We start from the raw sequence: 15,436 nt of genomic DNA on the forward strand, positions 1-15,436 counted from the left end.
TAAATTAATCCCCCACGGTTACACTTCAGAATTAAAAATAGGTTTCATGGCTTAATCCTCGAGCCTGCTAACTATATATTTTATATTCCAGACAATATGCTGAGGGGAACAGCTCCATCATTGTGGCTGGGTGGAGCCGAGAGGAGGCGAGAGAACACATTTTACATTTAAATTTTTTGTTCCTTTCATGTAACCCTACATTTGAAAACACTTTACAAGAGGTGCACATTTCCCCAGGTAACAGGGAGGTTGAGGAAGCTCAAATGAATACTCAGTAGACTAGAATCAGAAGCATGGAGAACATAATGAGATGTTGGGCTGGAGAATACTACAGAGGTAGGGTGGAATGAGTGCAAGAAGGGATTGTAAAACAAAGGTTTGAGTCCAGTTGTAATTTAAACATAGAACATACAGTGCAGAAGGAGGCCATTCGGCCTATCAAATCTGCACCGACCCACTTAATCCCTCACTTCCACCCTGTCCCCGTAACCCAATAACCCCTCCTATTATTTTTTGGTCACTAAGGGCAATTTATCATGGCCAATCCACCTAACTTGCACATCTTTGGACTGTGGGAGGAAACCGGAGCACCCGGAGGAAACCCACGCAGACACAGGAGAATGTGCCCGCACAGACAGTGACCCAGCAGGGAATCGAACCTGGGACCCTGGTGCGGTGAAGCCACAGTGCTAATCACTTGTGCTACCATGCTGCCCAGGTGCATAGGATTTTGTGCAGACTGTAGGGCTATGGGTCAAACAATTGCTGAGGCCACGCACTGCAAATTGAATCTGAAATAGTAGATTGGGGTGATGAAATGCATACCTTGAAGTATAAAGCTCATTGTAGGAGCTCAATAGGGTGGTTTTAGTCTTGCAAATGGGGAGTAGGAAAAAATCGAACTAAGCTAGGACTTTGTGACAGAGGGACAGCTAGAGAGCACAGTGGTGGATGTTGGGTCAAGGGTTGAGTCAACAGATAATAATAATAATCATCTCAGAGTCCAGTCATAAAATAATAACAATATTCTTTATTGTCACAAGTAGGCTTACATTAACACTGCAATGAAGTTACTGTGAAAAGCCCCTAGGCGCCACATTCCGGCGCCTGTTCGGGTACAGAGGGAGAATTCAGAACATCCAAATGACTTAACTGTATGTCTTTCGGGATTTGTGGGAGGAAATCGGAGCACCCGGAGGAACCCCACGCAGACACAGGGAGAACGTGCAGACTCCACACAGACAGTGACCCACGGTGGGGATGGAACCTGGGATCCTGGAGCTGTGAAGCAACAGTGCAAACCACTGTGCTACCATGATGTAAAAATACCGACCACTCTCTGGGTGAAGAAATATTTCCTCATCTCTGTCCTAAATGGTCTACCCCATATCCTCAGACTGTGACCCATGGTTCTGGGCCACACATCATGAGTGTACATGTGGAAGTTAACTTACATTTGTAGTTGACATTGTTGAGGCAACACATACGTAAAGATAGGTAGGATGAAGATCATGCAGGAAATACTGTTAATTCCTAATAGGGTTGCCATGCAGGATTGTCTCTACACAAACACCAATTTGGAAACTGGACCTATTTAGCTCACCCATTCAATAAATTGAAATCAAGACTCCACAAAAATTCACAACCAGATGGAATATTAGCAACCTGGAGAATGTAAGGTTCTGTAGGACCAATTCATGGCTTGTGTATACATTGCAAGCCAAGGGTAAACCAATCATCTGAATATGAAGCATTTACAATCCACCCTGTGACCAATAATGAAACAACACAATAACAGAATGCAAGTCCATTGCAACTGCTACATGAAATGCAACCTGATAACGATATGTAATGGTTGGTTTAGCTCAGTGGGCTAGACAGCTGGTATGTGATGCAGAACAAGGCCAGCAGCCTTGGCTTCAATTCCTGTACCAGCTGAGAATTCAGAATTCTCCCTCCGTGAACCCAAACAGGCATCGGAATGTGGCGACTAGGGGCTTTTCACAGTAACTTCATTGCAGTGTTAATGTAAACCTACTTGTGACAATAAAAAGATTATTATTATTATGACCATAGTAACAATCCAGCCAGGCATCTGATAATCAGTGTGCTTCTTTATTCGTTCTTGGGATGTAAGCATTTATGGCAAAGCCATCATTTATTGCCCATCTCTAATTGCCCTTAAAGGTGGTGGTGAGCCACCTTCTTGAACCGCCGCAGTCCATGTGGGTGGGTACACACACACACAGTGCTATTAGGGAGGGAGCTCTAGGATTTTGATCCAGCGACAGTGGAGAAACGCAATATAGTGCCAAATCAGGATGGGGTATGACTTGGGGGGGGAGTTTGCAAGTGATGGGGTTCCCATGTGTTTTCTGTCCCTGATTTGGAAGGTGCCGTGGAAAGTGGCAATGGTCAGTCTCTGCAATGAATCTTGTAGATGACACAAGCTTCTGCCATTGTGCGCCCGTGTTGGAGGGAGTGAGTGTTTAAGGTAGCACGGGCAGCACGGTAGCATTGTGGATAGCGCAATTGCTTCACAGCTCCAGGGTCCCAAGTTCGATTCCGGCTTGGGTCACAGTCTGTGCGGAGTCTGCACGTCCTCCCCGTGTGTGCGTGGGTTTCCTCCGGATGCTCCGGTTTCCTCCCACAGTCCAAAGATGTGCAGGTTAGGTGGATTGGCCATGATAAATTGCCCTTAGTGTCCAAAATTGCCCTTAGTGTTGGGTGGGGTTATGGGGATAGGGTGGAGGTGTTGACCTTGGGTAGGGTGCCCTTTCCAAGAGCCGGTGCAGACTCGATGGGCCGAATGGCCTCCTTCTGCACTGTAAATTCTATAATCTATAAAGTTGATGCATGGGGTGCTGATCAAGTGGCCCGCTTTGCCACCGAGTGTTGATGGGGCTGCACTCATCCAGGCAAATGGGTGGAATTCAATCTCAGTTCTCAACTTGTATCTTGTAGTCGGTGAACTGGTTTGGGGCGTCAGTTTCTGTGCATGAATCAAAAGCTGAAACCAGTTATGTTCTTTAGTTCTGTATATCAGAAGATTTAACACATGCCACACGCACTTATCTTTTAAATTAATGGCCATTAATCTGCACACAGGCCTGTGTGCGAATTTGAAAGATTATCCTGTATAACTTTATATTGAAGGACAACATCAATCGATCCACGCTCCATCAATTGTGCAGTTGCTGTGACAAAAAATTTAGTTTTCCCACTCTGAGTGCGAAAGCTTTGCTGCGGTGGCAAGCTAATCAATGAGCTCCATCACTACCAATGATACTGAAAGGTCAACTTTACACTCGAGTAACATTACATCTCCACTGATTCACGAGTCACACATTGATTGCATACCTCAGAACCAGCTCGCCAACCCTAATGTGGCTATTTCAATTTTTCCAATTGAAGGGCAATTTAGCGTGGCCAATCCACCTACCCTGCACATCTTTGGTTTGAGGTGGTGAGACCCACCCAGACATGGGGAGAATGTGCAAACTCCACACAGTGAGCCGGTGCCGGGATCAAAGCACTGCACCACCCTGCCGCCCCATCAATATGAATTCTCACACCTTGATCTTTCTTACAGGACTTAGAATGGCTGTACAAATTCTACTAGGCATGGACTAACATTCAAAGGCTTTATTTTAGGTACTTGAAGACAAGGGCAAACCTTTCTCCTTCAAACTTTCAATTATTAACCTTGTTTAATTGAAGTAATAAAGAAAATTGGTTTGAAAGTCCCAGTCTCAAATACTAAGTGGGCCGCTAGGGTTGACTAAATTTAGGCCGATCAGAAACCAATTTTCATGGAAAACGTCTGTGAAAATAATCTAAGTGAAGATGTTTCACACAAAAATGCGATAAACTGTTATTACTTATTACCACATAGCATGAAGCAACTTGGAGCGGTGTGTACATGGTGTCAGCCAACAAGGAGTTTGCAAAGAGGCACCTTTGATTTCAAGCACTAAAATATTTACATTGGCCTTGCTGCTTTCCACTTTACAGGGATTCCTTGCACCTCTTTAACCACAGTGCCCCTTGGCGGCAGACTGACACCTGTAAAAGATGCCAGTGGCTTTTGAAAGATGTTAAACATTGGCCAAAATACACTAGAACAGTGGTGGACAACCTGTGGCCCAAAGCGGCCCATCAGGATTCTGAGTGCAGCCCACAAGCCATTTTGTTGACTGTTGCCCACGCACAGGGTTGCCACATTCCACTGATTTCCGTCCATGTAGTTTTTTTCCTACTGGTATGACTGAAATGATGCGCATGTAAAGCAAGGGCAAGTGAAGTGAGGTGCGTGCTGATTTCTCACAACATCAACTGAGAGACGTGCGCTCCCTCAGTCTCCAATCAAACATATATATTTACTTTGCTTTTACTATTTGAAGTTAATGAGTTTTACGAAGATATGAATGATTAAGCATTTTCTATAACTCGTTATGAAATATTTGGCACGTACTAAATGTATTCGACCTTATTCATGGAATCATAGTTAGCGAACATGCGTGATTTCAGCCTTGCGGCCCACTGAGATGAAGGAAGGCGACTCAAGTGGCCCACTCACTAGCCTAGATTGCCCATCACTGCCCTAGGAGTAGATTTTACCCATCCCTATGATTCCGGGTCATTTTTTCCTAGCAGTACATTCCTTCAGTTGGAAAAAGAGGGGTGAATGCTTAGAAACAAGATGGGAAAAGGAGTTGGCTGGACTCGGAGGATTGAAGAACAGTTAGGAAAAAAAGCAAACCTACATGGTGGAGAAATAGACCACCACAGAACAGCACATATAAATAAAAGCATAGATACAATTGTGTAGAATTGATATTTTAAATATTCTTTCAAGCATTTTCATTTGAATTATATATTTTAAAACTATTTTAATATTGTAATAAATGAAAACAATTTCAATAAGAATCAGTGAAATGTGCTCACCATGAATTTAAAGAGCACTTTGGTGAAGATGAATATTTCTGTCTGGTTTCCCTGCTCCCTCTAACATTTTTTCTCTTCATGGCTAGGCATTTGAAGTAAATGTTTGCTAAAGAATATTTGGGATGCCTATTACGTTCTTCCTCCCGTCATCTTCAAATGTGAAATAATAACTTGTACAAAAACCATCAAAATTTCCGAGGCTCGGAGAGGTGCAGCAGCAGTAAAATGTGGGTGGACAGACCAGAATATGGGAATTGGTTATTCCCCAGGTCTCTGCCTTCTTTTGTTCTGCTGCTAAATTCGCCACGTGTTGGCTCATACTTCTTGCACCTGCCCTTCCCCCACCCCCTAGAATGGACTAGCACTATGATGTCATCCATCAGAAACCCATCAGGCTTGTTTATTCATTTACTTTGTTTTCCACACCAAAGAGAAAAGGAAGTCCAGCCAGCATGCTTTCCATTTAGCAATTTAACGAAGAGGCAGAACCCCCCCCCCCCCCCCCCCGCCCATCTTGAACCTAAAGTCACATACAACACTGATTTAGGCTGGGATCCTCCTTTGCGAATCTGCCACGCTACCACTGCCAGTGAGGAACTGAGAATTCGGCACTCAGCCACATCTCCCATTCACCGCAGCAGGACCGGAAAGTCCCACTGCCATGAACAGACGGAGAATCCCGTCCTTTGTCACAATGATGCGGCATACGGTGTAAACTCAACACATACTCTCGCCATCATCAAATTAACCAGGTTTTCCAAAAATATGTGTTCTTCAGAAAATGTCATGAAAGTTACATGATGGGAACAGCTCTACAGTCTGCCAGTGGCTTTGCAGGTGGGGTGCAGGGGAGACATCAAGTTCCTCAAGTGGCATTCCTGCCCCCATCCCCTGATCTGTCGGCAATTTTAAGTGTCAGGGGCATGGGCAGCTTGCCCTCTCTCATCCCAACTGAAGCTTTTAAGTGGCCAATCATTACAGGTAATTTGAGGCATTTCCCACAAGGACCCCTTTTTCAAATTAGGCGCTCTCCATCAAGGTCTGCATCTGGTAGGTCTTTCCCTTCCCACCCCTTCTCACTGGCCTTTCCATCAAGGCCCTTACCCGCCCAGGTCCGATCTCCCCTCCACTCTGGGGGACTCCCTTAATTGGTCCCTGACTTCAGGACTCGGAATCTGGGAACTGCTAGTAGTTCAAGTCCTGACTACTACTGCCAATAGCGCTGCTGGGTGATTTGCTGGCAGTTCTCTGATTTATGCCCAACCCGGGGCTGTTTCCAGCCAATTAACACCCCCTTGGAGGGTTAAATGACTGTGGGGCTGCTGTGGTCAATGAGGATGTGTGCCCCGCCGACTCTTCGGGTGGCCAGACGGGAAACCCTGCCAACGGCAAAATCCTGTCCATAAGATGCAAAGCAGAACAGTTTCTTTCCAAACAGTTTGTGGCACCCCGTGAGGTGCCGCACTAAAATTACAGGTTATATTTGCAACATTAATTTCATGTCAAAACCTACAGCTTGAGGTTGTTTTCAACTCTTTGGTATACTATGGCAGGTGGGTCTTAGTCAGTGGTCTTACTCCATCATGTCTCAGTGGCAGCTGCCTCAAGCTTTATCGTGTCTCTCAGCATGTAGTCATTGACCTTAGAATGTGAAGACCAGCAGGTTTGGGGAGACCAAAGAGTGTTATTCACCAAGCTTGATCCTCCAGCAGCAACTGAGGTTTATTTTAGTGTCTGCCCATGAGACAGCTCATAGAGCAGAGTCCTACATTATGGAATTGCTTGGGATACATCTTGACAAACACCACAGCATCTCTTTCCAGACCTTCTTTGCAAAGGCACATTCTAGGAGGAGGTAGAGAACAGTCTCGTGCCCCACAGTAGTCTCCCCGAGGGTAGAGTGTGGCGGCGATCAGACTCCCAGTATACAGTAAAGATTTGATGGGAAATGCCCTTCTCACTGCCAGTCAAACTATGTCTTGGTGCTTGTTTGAATGTTTTGGCAATGTGGATTACTGCCAAATTACTTTGACAGCCTGTTCTGGGAACTATCCAACAGGATTCGCCATTTCCTTTTGTCGCAGGGCCTCGAGGAAGTTACCTGCAGGCCACTGCCTGATAGACTTGTCAGCAAAGGTGTTCTTCTACACAAACTATTCCATGAGGGAGAGGTGATTGAAGTAGCACTGTTCAACTGACTGGAGCTTTCAGTGACCAAGCTAACAAAGATAGTAATGTTCTACCAAACAGCACTCCTCCAAACAATGACAGGTGTATACATTGAGTATAATTCTCCTCACAGTGAGCTGCTTCTGCTCTTACTTTGAGTTTAGACCTACATCCATGAACCTCATTGAGCTGTTGTGCTGATGTTTTATTAAATGCACTAACCCACAGACCATTGTCATGCTCTTCAGAGTGACCCAGTTACTATCAGCGGGAAAGTGCAACAGTGGATGGAGCTTTCCTGTACTACCCATCGGAATGTACAACTGCATTACGAGCTGCAACAATAATGGGTGAAAAAAGTGGACAGTATATTTTAAAACAACAAAAACTTGTATTTAGAACAGGTTGTTAACATAATACAAAGTATCAAAATGCTTCACAGGGACGTTATCAAAAATCCTTTGCACCAAGGAAGATGAGATATAACCAAAACGTCAAAGGTTTTAAGGAGGGAAGAGAGAGAATCACCATCCTCGTGCGTAAAGAAACTTATCCTCCTCTCAGTCCTAAATGGCCTGCCTCTTATCCAAATACCCTGCACTTTGGTTCGAGTGAATCTCTCTCTCTCTTTCCCCCCCCCCCCCCAACCCCCGTCAGGAGAAATCTGTATCTACCCTGTCGAGTCTTAGAATTTTTGTATGCTTCAATGAGGTCACCTGCCACTCTGGAGCCTAAAAGTTTAATCTCCTCAATCTCTCCTTATAGGAAATTCCCACCATCCGAAGAATCAGCCTGATGAACGCTCCTTGCACTCCCTATGATAATTATGTCCTTCCTTAGGTAAGGAGGCAATCCTGCATACAATACTCCAAGTGCAGTCTCACCAAGGCTCTTTGCAATTGCAATAAGACTTCCTTACTCCCATACTCAAATCCTTTTGCCATAAAGGCCAACAGTTCCAGGGTCCCAGGTTCGATTCTCGGCTTGGGTCACTATCTGTACGGAGTTTGCACGTTCTCCCTGTGGCTGTGTGGGTTTCCTCCGGGTGCTCCGGTTTCCTCCCACAGTCCAAAGACGTGCAGGTTAGGTGGATTGGCCAGGCTAAATTGCCCTGACTGTCCAAATAAAAAGGTTAGGTAGGGTTACTGTGATAGGGTGGAGGTGTGTGTTTAAGTAGGGTGCTCTTTTCAAGGGCTGGCGCAGACTGGATGGGCCGAATGGCCTCCTTCTGCAATGTAAATTCTATGATTCTAAAACACATGCCTTCTTAACTGCTTGCTGCACCTGCATGTTAGCTTTCAGTGACTTATGAACATGGACACCCAGATCTGGTTGGGCATCAACGTATCCCAATCTCTCACAACTCAAGAAATACTCTGTATTTCTGTTTATTCTTATCAAAGTGCATAAATTCACATGTTTCCATATTATATTTTGTCTGCTATGTTTCCGCCCATTCACTTAACCTGTCTAAATCCCCTTGGAAAACAATCTGCATCCTCCTCACAGCTCAATAAATATGAAACTGGACACATTCAAGAACTGCATTTTTTTTTGAACCACATTGACCTTTAGTGACCTGAGCCAACACAAACCTAGCAGTCCAAAGATGTGCATGTTTGGTGGATTGGCTATGCTAAATTGACCCTTACTATCCAAAGATGCTAGATTAGGTGGGGTTACAGGGATAGAGCGGAGAACTGGGTCTAGGTAGGGTGCTATTTCGGAGATCGGTGCAAACTTGATGGACCGAATGGCCTCCTTCTGCACAAGAAGTCCAGTTGTTTGTCTGCAGTTTACCTTGCAAAACCTCTCCTTCAAGCAGAATCACAGATAGCGCCATAGGTGGGAACATTATTCAGTGGTATACCTTACTTTTTTAGCCATTTTATTTATTTTAGACTATAGCTAGCCTCAGATTTGGCTATTGTAATAGAAGTAGACCCTGCTCTATATGTGGTATCCAAATGAAGATCTGAAATCCGAAACTCAATCAGCCCAAGGCTTTTGGATAAAGCTTGCTCAACCTTTGGTCCAAATCATTGATGTAGATTGAGAGCAGCTGATGCTCCAAGCACTGATTCTTACGGTAGGCCTCTAGTCATCACCTGCCAACTTGAGAATGACCCGTTTGTTCATATTCTCAAGTCAATCCATGCCAAAATATTACCCTCAATTCCATGTGCTCTAAATTCTCAATTCTAAATTCTATTTTGTTTACTAACTTCCTATGTGGGATCTTATTGAATATCTTCTGAAAATCCCCAAAATACCACATTTACTGATTTCCCCATTAACTATCCTGCTTGTTCCATCCTCAAAAAACTCCAAAAGGTTTGTCAAATTAATTTCACTTTCATAAATCCATGTTGACTGCCCAATCCTACCATTGTTTTCCAAGTGTTCAGTTATCACATCTCTTAGAAAAGATTCCAGCATTTTCTCTGCAACTGATGTAAGGCTAAGAGGTCTGCAGTTCCCCGTTTTATGGTCACATATATCTGCAAGATTTGGAGGTTTTTATAGAGATAGATAGGGACGGGCGAAGCCATGCAAGGATATAAAAACAAGAATGTGTATTAGAATATGTTCAGCAACTTTGGATAAGCTCAAAGTTTGCAGAGGGTGACAGGCAGGAGGTCAGTCAAGAGAGGATTGGGATAGGGGCAGCACGGTGGCGCAGTGGTAGCACTGCAGTCTCACGGCGCGGAGGTCCCAGGTTCAATCCTGGTTCTGGGTCACTGTCCATGTGGAGTTTGCACATTCTCCCCGTGTTTGTGTGGGTTTCGCCCCCACAACCCAAAGATGTGCAGGCTAGGTGGATTGGCCCCTTAATTGGAAAAAATGAACTGAGTACTCTAACTTTATTTAAAAAAAAAGAGGATTGAGATAGTCAAATCTAGAGATGGCAAATGCTCATATGAGGGTCCCAACAGCAGATGCACAAAGACAAAGGTGGAGATGGGTGACGTTACAGAAGTGGAGGTGGTCCTGATGATGAAGCGGGTATGAGGTCAGAAGTTCAGCTTGCTAATAAAAATGGAGACCAAAGATGCAAATGGTTTGGTTCAACTCAGACAGTGGCCGAGGGAGAGATAGAATTAGGGGCTAGGAAATAAAAATGAACCATATTTAAAATTAAAAAGTAAAAAAACTAATAGCATTTAACTAAAGGGAGAAACGAGGAGGCTTGTCTCTGCTTCAACCGGATCACGGTGTGGAGGAATAAGGATAAATACGGAGTTAACAGTTTTAGAAACACACAAATAAGACAGTGCACAACTTCTTATCTGTTGGGATGTTTCTTCTGGATCTCAGAATTATTACGATTTAGAAGGAGACCATTCGGCCCATCATGTCTGCACTGGCTCTCTAAATGGGCATCATGATTTAGTGCCAATCCCCTACCTTTTCCGCAGACTCCTGAACATTGTTTCTATTCAGATAATCATTTAATGCCCTCTTGAATGCCTCGAATGAACCTGTCTCTACCACACTTCCGACCCGAAGCACTCGTTGTTAGAAAGTGTTTTCTTACGTCGCATTTGCTTTTTTTTGCAAATCACTTTAAATCTGTGCCCTCTCGTTCTCAATCCTTTTACGAGTGGAAACAGTTTCTCCCCATCTACTCTGTCCAGCCCCCTCATGATTTTGAACATCTCCATCAAATCTCCTCTTAGCCCCCTTCCCCTCTCCGAGGAGAACAGTCCCAACCTTGCCAATCTATCCTCATAACTGATGGCGAAAATCACAAAGTTAAAGAGGAAGAAACACATTGATGCTCATATTAGTTATAATCTCTGCAATGATACAATACAACAATGACAATCTGTCATGCTTATCTGCATGCAACTGGCATCATGATTGGCTGTAAAACAGGCACCCAGCTGTTCCTTCAACTCATGTACAAACTGCAGCACTGCCCAGAAATGGGATTAGCTCCTAAAACCCCTCTCCTCACCCTCTCACAGCAAGGGAAATGTTATGGGTATTTCTATGCCAAGAAACAAGCAAAACAAGACTGACCAGATTTGTCATAGTGTGCTTCTTTTGTTTGTTTGAAAAGTAGCAAAAGCTCAAACACTCTTGCTACCTAGGAATGAGATTTCACATGGGGTAAAAAAGAACAAATAACTTTAACTAACTTAATCATGACATAATTTGGGGGGGGGGGGGGGGGGGGGGGGGATATTGTGGACTACAACATCCATTTGCATTCCTGAGAATCTGGTCAATAAACTGGACTGAGGTAGACAACTGCATACATCAGCATGGTGCAGCCAGCCTTTATGCTGATATACCAGTGATGTGCCCCACTGTATGCAATGGGTACAATTTGAGCTATAACCTTGTCATAGGAACACCGTTTCAGCCGAAACAGAAATACTGGCCCACATGGTTAAAACCAGAATCACACCATCACTATTCCACTCAAACTGGAAGCGAGGAGTACACAGAAAACTGTTACAGTTAACTGTTTAGGGCAGCACGGTAGCATAGTGGTTAGCGCAATTGCTTCACAGCTCCAGGGTCCCAGGTTCGATTCCCGACTGGGTCACTGTCTGCACGTTTTCCCAGTGTGTGCGTGGGTTTCCTCCGGGTGCTCCGGTTTCCCCCCACATTCCAAAGATGTGCGGGTTAGATGGATTGGTCATGCTAAATTGCCCCATAGTGTCCAAAAAGGTTAAGTGGGGGTTGGTGGGTTGCAGCGAAAGGGTAGATACGTGGGCTTGAGTGGGTTGCGCTTTGTAAGGGCCGGTGCAGACTCGGTGGGCCGAATGGCCTCCTTCTGCACTGTAAATTCTATGATTCTACAGCACTCTCCTGTACGCTGATTACAGTTTGGCCCCAGGCTGAAAAAGAATAAACTGTTGCCAGCTTTAGCTTTAATTCAAAATTGCTCTGCCTCCAGGACACAACTTGGAAGGGGTCAGGAGAAGGTCGGTAAAATGCCCTGTAAAGCTTCTTTCTGTTCAAATTTGTGCGGCGACCTCAGGCAAAATAAACACATTTATCCTGCACTGTTCAGCCCAAAACATCTGCTCGTAGGTCAAACAAACAGCAAGACGTTTGTGATTAATTTCAGCTAAATAACCCAACCCACTTAAAGTTCAAAACGCAGCATTCATCGGGATTTTTGGCAAACAGAATTGAACATAGAAACGCTGAGAGCATGCTCCATGGGACTAGAATACAAACTCTCTGGATGCGTTGTACACAACAAATATGGTGACGTTTGAAAAGCATCTGTCCTTGATACAGCAGTCTCCGTATATACACAACGGGGGTTGTTTTTAATGTCAGATGGCTGCATTGATTTGTATTTACCTATATTGCTTGAACTAAGTTTCTAAATTATATTATGCCTCTGGTGATAATTGCAGAACCCTTTCCTCAGCAATTATATAGCAGTCGAGCCGAGGCTATTATAATAATCAGTTGGAGGACCGATTAATAAACAAAGGTAAGATCCTCATGTGCAAAATCCCAAGCGTTTTACACTACCTTGTGTGAAGTATTATTTTCAGCACCTTGCGGAAGCATCAACTCTCAAAACGTAGAACAGATTTTCATCGGCCTTCCCAACTCCACGCCATTTTTGCGTGGCTTTTGCATGAGTCGGGAAGGCCTCAGGTTCAAACTTTACCGGGGTCAGAATCACCATTGTGAGGGCCACAGGAAAATTGCACTTCCTTCCACACACCATTTGTGTGCGTTGGTGAAGGCTTGGGAAGTCTAACAGGACGCGCCTCCTCGGAGAATTCATGACTACAAATGAATCCTGCTCAGGAGTTGGAAACACTCTGACAGGTAAATGGAAAATGCCATGACACCTTCAAATGTCACTATTAGATGCTGTATCGCAACATGGATGTGCTTTTAATAGAATGATTCATTCTAGGGCTCTGTCCAGCAAAGGTAAGTTGACCATCACATTGACCAGCACTGTGTAAGGGTTGACATGCATTACGGTATGGGTTTTCCATTGGAGGAAGTGCCATAAGGCATTCAAAAATGTAGAAAGATGTGTTGGTAAATGCTTTCATTGTGTTTGATTATGTGATTTATACGCACAGACAGCTCAGAGTGTGAGAAAAAAGTCCCCCATTGCTGAAAGTTTAAAAAAAAATCTAAGTACCTGCTCCCCTCCACTGGTTGACTGGCACTCTGCTTTGAAATGGAAATATAATATGATTTGTTATTTTAATTTTCGGGTCTTGTAGTTGTACTGGTTTGTTTTGATAGCTGTAGCTATAATTAATGTACATTTGTTAACCACTGTGCCACAGTCATGATTCAGGTGTGCATTTTGGAAATTCGGAAAAGGCCTAGCTTGTGTTTTGCACACCCAACACGAAAATCAAACCCACATATTTCTTTATCCCATTTGCAAGTCAAGTGTATATTAAGAATAGACATTTGGGATCCTATGGTCATTCATCGAAAGGTGGCGACTTTGATCGAAAGCCCCTATCTCATAAATTTAAAGGAAGGGAACGGGACGAGTGAAAGGGTGGTTTGTCTCTCTTTTACAGACATAGCTCTTATTAAAAATTCATCCTTGGTGTGAATGTTTATAACCATCATTTACTGCCCATCCAAAATGACCTGGAGAAGGTAGTGCAACATATTTCAGATTTCAATTCCACTGACTAATGGTGGGCTTGTCACTTTGTTACAAAAAATATACGGACATCAAGTACCAACGGTTGTCTGTTAGATCAGAGGAGTGCTGAACACAACAAGAAATTCCTTCACGGGGGAGCAATCCTTTCTAATACCCCGACATGTCAATGTGGATGTAAATGATGACTATCACTATTGCACAAACAGTGGATCAGCTAACTGAAATATTAGGATACACCCTAGGGAACAGATTGAAAGTTCATTTCATGTCCCAAAACAGAATAGATAGGAGTATAGACAAGCAGTCAGCATAATCGGAAGGCACTAACACTTGTGCATTTGAGCTTCAGGAATAAATATCCTCCTCTTCAAGGCTCAACATCAACTTACTTATTTCTCGAAAACTCACCTTTACAATCAGAACCACTTGCTAGGTCACAGCCATGGCAGAAAAGGCTGCTATGGAGTGTAGAGGTTCTGGCGTATGCTCCTCTCAAGGCAGTACAATTTCCCAGAGGAATCTCAAAACAGGTATCAGAACCCCCTCAATCAGCATATCTTCCAAGAATGCTGTGGCCTTTGAAGCCACATCACACTGTTTCAGCGTGCCAACGTGCTGAACGGGAAAGGAACTTTGCAAACCACTCACTTTCAGTCTCGCACAGTTAATTTTGTGTTTACCATGGATAATGTACATCACCTGCTTGGCTCTTGGCGTGGTACTTTATGCCAGTCACAGCATGGCCAACCCACATGGCCCTGCACCACATCCCCTGGCTACTGAGACTTACCAGGGAAACTAAATTAATATGGACCATATTGTAATGATTAGTTGAAGTAGGAACTTTGCTGCAGAGGTTTTTCAGAACATGTGCCTACACTCTGATCACAGGAGCATGCTAACTTGACAGCTTTCTGAACAAATAAAATGAACTGAGCTAAATTAAAATAGTCAGGGCCTCGGTGTGTAATACCATTGAAAGGTCCTCAGAAATGTCAACTTTGCAACCCATGGCTCACATTCCTTCCCCCTGAGTTTTGATTTCCCACCAATATCTAACCGTCTCCCACAACACACACTCCACTAGGTTCCTTCACATCAAGCAACATTGGATTATTTTTTAAAATAGGGCTATGTCAGCAAAACTGACGTCACATTTTGGATTGATTACAGGTATTTAAGATCTACACTAGCTTGAAATTTAGTTTAAATTCGGGTCCGCATATTTTAGAGATATCCATCGCGACAGTGTCTGAAAGCACCAGCAGTTTTATCAGGCATCTTTCCGTTTTATGTGTAGGGCTGGCACAGTGAGACATTTCAAAGGCATGTTAAGCATTTCATGTCCCACGGCTGAATTTCATTTTAATTAGTATGAGAAATTATACCTCAGAATCATATGCCACTTCGGTATTTCATGAATTTTGTTTTATTTTTAGATGGATTCACCTTTGTAAGCAAAAGTTTAATGAGTTCTTCGAACGGATCATTGCAATTATATTTATAAAATATAATATCCTGTTCCGTGATTCCAGTATTAGGGATATATTGTGCTGTTCGGACATTCTCACGTGGTTTGTATGGTTGGTAAAATCTTACCCTTAAAGACTGCTTCCCAACAAAAAATCTCTTCATTTGGACACTGAATATCAGGTCCTTCAAAATTAACTTACATTTCTAGAATTAAGGCAT

The 15,436-nt window shown here is 43.7% G+C and overlaps 1 protein-coding gene across 1 annotated transcript in view; it reads right to left on the reverse strand.

Moving 5' to 3' along the window:
• The window catches only part of dcbld2 (discoidin, CUB and LCCL domain containing 2), a 123,113-nt gene that overhangs the window by 52,680 nt on the left and 54,997 nt on the right, over positions 1–15,436 (reverse strand). The window lies entirely within an intron of this gene.

This window comes from Scyliorhinus canicula, chromosome 7 (genome assembly GCF_902713615.1).
Source record: "Scyliorhinus canicula chromosome 7, sScyCan1.1, whole genome shotgun sequence".
Lineage (NCBI taxonomy): Eukaryota > Metazoa > Chordata > Chondrichthyes > Carcharhiniformes > Scyliorhinidae > Scyliorhinus > Scyliorhinus canicula.